Here is a 6000-nt window from a genome sequence, read left to right on the forward strand (position 1 = left end):
CTCTCTGCAAAGTCCTCCTGGCATAGTGCGAGCAACGGCCCGTTACTGCCCATCTATGTTGAGCATTGTATCGTGACAGCCAGGGGCATCAGAGGGAGGACGGCAGGGCAGGCAGAGGGCTCTCTTCCCATCCTCCCTCCATCCTACACCCTCCATCCCTCTATCCTCCCTCCACTGTGTCCTGTTTCTGGGTTATATAATAGTAGGGAAAGCACAGAGCCAGATCACTCTTAGGTAGATCATGGCAGATTGCATTGCACCCCTAAAGCCGATTTGGGGGCGATGTGAAACCGGGCATTATGTTGATTGTTGTTGATGTGACAATGGCCCTCTGGTTCTGAGTAATTTAAAGACTGAATCCAAATTTGAGAAACGCACGAATGAAACTACTTCACATTTAAATCGACTGTTGATCTCAATGGGAAATTTGTGCTAAGATTTGAGTTGCATGCGTTTGTCTGCTTATCAAATTAGGATGAGGCCAGGGAGATCTAAAGTGTTAACAGGATCTCCAAAGTTTCTTTCCTTCATTATGTCTTAATTATGAACACATCACCCAGGCCAGCGAGCCAACCAGGCAGCCCTGCTGAAACACACCCAGGACGGGCCTTGGGACCTGGGGAGAGGTTCTAACACAACCAGGCCTGACCTGGGTCTCTGAATGGATCACCTGCCTTTCTCAGTATAATGTATACAGATATTCAGCAACTTTTAGGGGAATAGAATTTGACTAGAAAAATAATGAATGATTTTATTGTTAACCAATGGTCTGAGTTGGTGTGTTTATTGTAGTGAATTCGGGAGGAAGCCCTGACCGGGACTCGAACCCGAGTCCAGCGGCTGTCAAGCCAACAGTTGATGTCCATGCCCCCGCGTATTAAATAGCATAATAAAAAAATCCACATAAACATCTGTCAGTTTAAGTTACAGATGTTTTTTTTGTACCACATCCACTGATGTCGCACTTCTGAATGTGCAGTGAAAGGTGCCAGAGCTAGAGCGGAGATTGTCAGACCATGAGACATCCCAAAATGTGGTCTTCTCACAAAATCATCAACCATTGACTATTATGACCCTCTAAGGAAAAAACGTGAACACGCGGGTGTTGTCCGTTTTGCTCTACGACCCCCACAAGCGTCTTGGGACTCGTCTCAAGTCGGTACAGCCGATCTGCCAACTTCAGTCTGGAGCGTCCGAAACAGTTTGATTTACAACCTGGTATGATCCCTCTGTGGAAAGGTGAGACTCTTACGAACACGTTTTTCTCTGATGCCCACAGGCCTCACAAGCAGGTCTGAACGTCCCCCAGTACAAGTTGAAAAACTGAATGGAAGTACAGTGAATTTGGAAAGTATTTAGACCACTTCACTTTTTCCACGTTTTGTTACGTTACATCCTTATTCTAGAGCTGAGCTGATTCTAGAACTGGCTGCCCAGGGCAAACTGAGCTATTGGGGGAGAAGGGCCTTGGTCATGGAGGTGACTAACAACTTGATGGCACTCTGACAGAGCTCCAGAGTTCCTCTGTGGAGATGGTTGTCCTTCTGGAAGGTTCTCCCATGTCTGCAGCACTCCACCAATCAGGCCTTTTATGGTAGAGTGGCCAGATGGAAGCCACTCCTCAGTAAAAGGCATATGACAGCTTGCTTGGTGTTTGCCATAAGGCACCTAAAGGACACTCAGACCATGAGAAACAAGATTCTCTGGTCTGATGAAACCAAGTTTGAACTCTGGCCTGAATGCCAAGGTTCATGTCTGGAGGAAACCAGGCACCTCTCATCACCTGGCATCATCATGCTGTTTGGATGTTTTTCAGCGGCAGGGACTGGGAGACTAGTCAGGATTGAGGGAAAGATGAACTGAGCAAAGTACAGAGAGATACTTGATGAAAACCTGCTTCAGAGCACTCAGGACCTCAGACTGTGGTGAAGGTTCACCTTCCAACAGGTCAACGACCCTAAGCACACAGCCAAGACAATGCAGGAGTGGCTTCGGGACAAGTCTCTGAATGTCCTTGAGTGGCCCAGCCAGAACCCAATCGAACATCTCTGGAGAGACCTGAAAATAGCAGTGCAGTGACGCTCCCCATCCAACTTGACAGAGCTTGAGAGGATCTGCAGAGGAGAATGGGAGAAACTCCCCAAATACAGGTGTGCCAACTTGTAGTGTCATATCCAAGAAGACTCGAGGCTGTAATCGATGCAGAAGATGCTTCAAGAAAGTACTGGCTAGAGGGTCTGAGTAGTTATGCAAATGTTATAATTCAGTTAATTTTCTTTATACATTTGAAAACAAAATCTAAACCAGTTATTTGCTTTGTCATGATAGAGTATTGTGTGTAGATTGATGATGGGGGGGGGGACAATTTGATATATTTTAGAATAAGGCTGTAATGTAACATTTTGAAAAAGTGAAGGTCTGAATACTTTCCGACTGCACGGTACATATGGAGACCGTTTAGTGACAAAATAACGGGTTAAATACTTGTAAATAAAACAAACTAATGTTTCCTGATATTTCTTACAAACTCAGCAAAAAAAGAAACGTCCCTTTTTCAGGACCCTGTCTTTCAAAGATAATTTGTAAAAATCCAAAGAACTTCATTGTAAAGGGTTTAAACACGGATTCCCATGCTTGTTCAACGAACCATAAACAATGAATGAACATGCACCTGTGAAACGGTCGTGAAGACACTAACAGCTTACAGGTAATTAAGGTCACAGTTATGACAACTTACAGGGAGACAGGACGGACAGCTGATCGTCCTCGCAGTGGCAGACCACGTGTAACAACACCTGCACAGGATAGGTACAGGATGGCAACAACAACTGCCCGAGTCACACCAGGAACGCACAATCCCTCCATCAGTGCTCAGACTGTCCGCAATAGGCTGATAGAGGCTGGACTGAGGGCTTGTAGGCCTGTTGTAAGGCAGGTCCTCACCAGACATCACAGGCAACAACGTCGCCTAAGGGCACAAATCCACCGTTGCTGGACCAGACAGGACTGGCAAAAAGTGCTCTTCACTGACGAGTCGCGTTTTTGTCTCATCAGGGGTGATGGTCGGATTTGCGTTTATTGTTGAAGGAATGAGCGTTATACCGAGGCCTGTACTCTGGAGCAGGATCGATTTGGAGGTGGAGGGTCCGTCATGGTCTGGGGCGGTTTGTCACAGCATCATCGGACTGAGCTTGTTGTCATTGCAGGCAATCTCAACACTGTGCGTTACAGGGAAGGAATCCTCCTTCCTCATGTGGTACCCTTCCTGCAGGCTCATCCTGACATGAACCTCCAGCATTGCAATGCCACCAGCCATACTGCTCGTTCTGTGCGTGTATTCCTGCAGGACAAGAATGTCAGTGTTCTGCCATGGCCAGCGAAGAGCCCGGATCTCAATCCCATTGAGCACGTCTGGGACCTGCTGGATCGGAGGGTGAGGGCTAGGGCCATTCCACCCCAGAAATGTCTGGCAACTTGCAGGTGCCTTTGGAAGAGAGGGGTAACATCTCACAGCAAGAACTGGCAAATCTGGTGCAGTCCATGAGGAGATGCACTGTACTTAATGCAGCTGGTGGCCACACCAGATACTGACGGTTACTTTTGATTTTGGTCCCCCCCTTTGTTCAGGGACACATTAATCCATTTCTGTTTGTCACATGTCTGTTGTTGAACCTTGTTATGTTCATACAAATATTTACACGTTAAGTTTGCTGAAAATAAACGCAGTTGACAGTGAGGATGTTTTTTGTTGTTGTTGTTGCTGAGCTTATATCGCAGATATAGGTCAGACACTTGTTTCATCAAATAATTATTGTATATATTTTTTGATACTTCAAGAGGTCTTAAAATTCTAACTCAAATAGCTACAAGAAGCTCCTGAGCTCAGGTCTGTTCAATGCTGGTCCGACCAATCTGATTCCACGCTTCAAGACTGCTTCGATCACGTGGATTGGGATATGTTCCGCGTTGCGTCCAACAGCAACATTGACGAATACCCTGATTCGGTGAGCAAGTTCATTAGAAAGTGCATTGGCGATGTTATACCCACAGCAACGATTAAAACATTCCCAAAACAGAAACCGTGGATTGATGGCAGCATTCGCACAAAAACTGAAAGCGCGAACCACTGCTTTTAACCAGGGCAAGGTGACCGGAAACATGACCGAATACAAACAGGGTAGCAATCAAACAAGCTAAGCATCAGTATAGAGAAAAAGTAGAGTCGCAATTCAACGGCTCAGACACAAGAGGTATGTGGCAGGGTCTACAGTCAATCACAGATTACAAAAAGAAAACCAGCCCCGTCGCGGACCAGGATGTCTTGCTCCCAGACAGACTAAATAGTGCCACTGACACGGCCCGCTACCAAAACCTGCGTGCTCTCCTTCACTGCAGCCGACGTGAGTAAAACATTTTAACGTGTTAACCCTCGCAAGGCTGCAGACCCAGACAGCATCCCCAGCCGCGTTCTCAGAGCATGCGCAGACCAGCTGGCTGGTGTGTTTACGGACATATTCAATCAATCCTTTTACCAGTCTGCTGTTCACACATGCTTCAAGATGGCCACCATTGTTCCTGTTCCCAAGAAAGCTAAGGTAACTGAGCTAAACAACTACCGCTCGGTAGCACTCACTTCCGTCATCATGAAGTGCTTTGAGAGACTAGTCAAGGACCATATCACCTCCACCCGACCTGACACCCTAGACCCACTCCAATTTGCTTACCGCCCCAATAGGTCCACAAACGACGCAAGCGCAACCACACTGCCCTAACCCATCTGGACAAGAGGAATACCTATGTGAGAATGCTGTTCATCGACTACAGCTCAGCATTTAACACAATAGTACCCTCCAAACTCGTCATCAAGCTCGAGACCCTGGGTCTCGACCCCGCCCTGTGCAACTGGGTACTGGACTTCCTGACGGGCTGCCCCTAGGTGGTGAGGGTAGGTAACAACATCTCCACCCCGCTGATCCTCAACACTGGGGCCCCACAAGGGTGCATTCTGAGCCCTCTGCTGTACTCCCTGTTCACCCACGACTGCGTGGCCATGCACACCTCCAACTCAATAATCAAGTTTGCGGATGACACTACAGTGGTAGGCTTGATTACCAACGACGAGACGGCCTACAGGGAGGAGGTGCGGGCCCTCGGAGTGTAGTGTCAGGAAAATAACCTCACACTCAACATCAACAAAACAAAGGAGATGATTGTGGACTTCAGAAAACAGCAGAGGGAGCACCCCCCCTATCCACATCGACGGGACAGTAGTGGAGAGGGTAGTAAGTTTTAAGTTCCTCGGCGTACACATCACGGACAAACTGAATTGGTCCACCCACACAGGCAGTGTTGTGAAGAAAGCGCAGCAGCCTCTTCAGGAGGCTGAAGAAATTTGGCTTGTCACCAAAAGCACTCACAAACCTCTACAGATGCACAATCGAGAGCATCACCGCCTGGTACGGCAACTGCTCCGCCCACAACCGCAAGGCTCTCCAGAGGGTAGTGAGGTCTGCACAACGCATCACCTGGGGCAAACTACTTGCCCACCAGGACACCTACACCACCCGATGTCACAGGAAGGCCATAAAGATCATCAAGGACAACAACCACCCAAGGCACTGCCTGTTCACCCCGCTATCATCCAGAAGGCGAGGCCAGTACAGGTGCATCAAAGCTGGGACCGAGAGACTGAAAAACAGCTTCTATCTCAAGGCCATCAGACTGTTAAAAAGCCACCACTAACATGGAGTGGCTGCTGTGAACATACTGACTCAACTCCAGCCACTTTAATAATGGAAATTGATGTAAAAAAATGTATCACTAACCACTTTAAACAATGCCACTTAATATAATGTTTACATACATATGAGATGAGTAATGTAGGGTTTATGTATATACTGTACTTTATCATCTATTGCATCTTTATGTAATACATGTATCACTAGCCACTTTAAACTATGCCACTTTGTTTACATTACTCATCTCATATGTATGTACTGT

The sequence above is a fragment of the Oncorhynchus gorbuscha genome, unplaced genomic scaffold (assembly GCF_021184085.1).
Source record: "Oncorhynchus gorbuscha isolate QuinsamMale2020 ecotype Even-year unplaced genomic scaffold, OgorEven_v1.0 Un_scaffold_768, whole genome shotgun sequence".
Classification (NCBI taxonomy): Eukaryota; Metazoa; Chordata; class Actinopteri; order Salmoniformes; family Salmonidae; genus Oncorhynchus; species Oncorhynchus gorbuscha.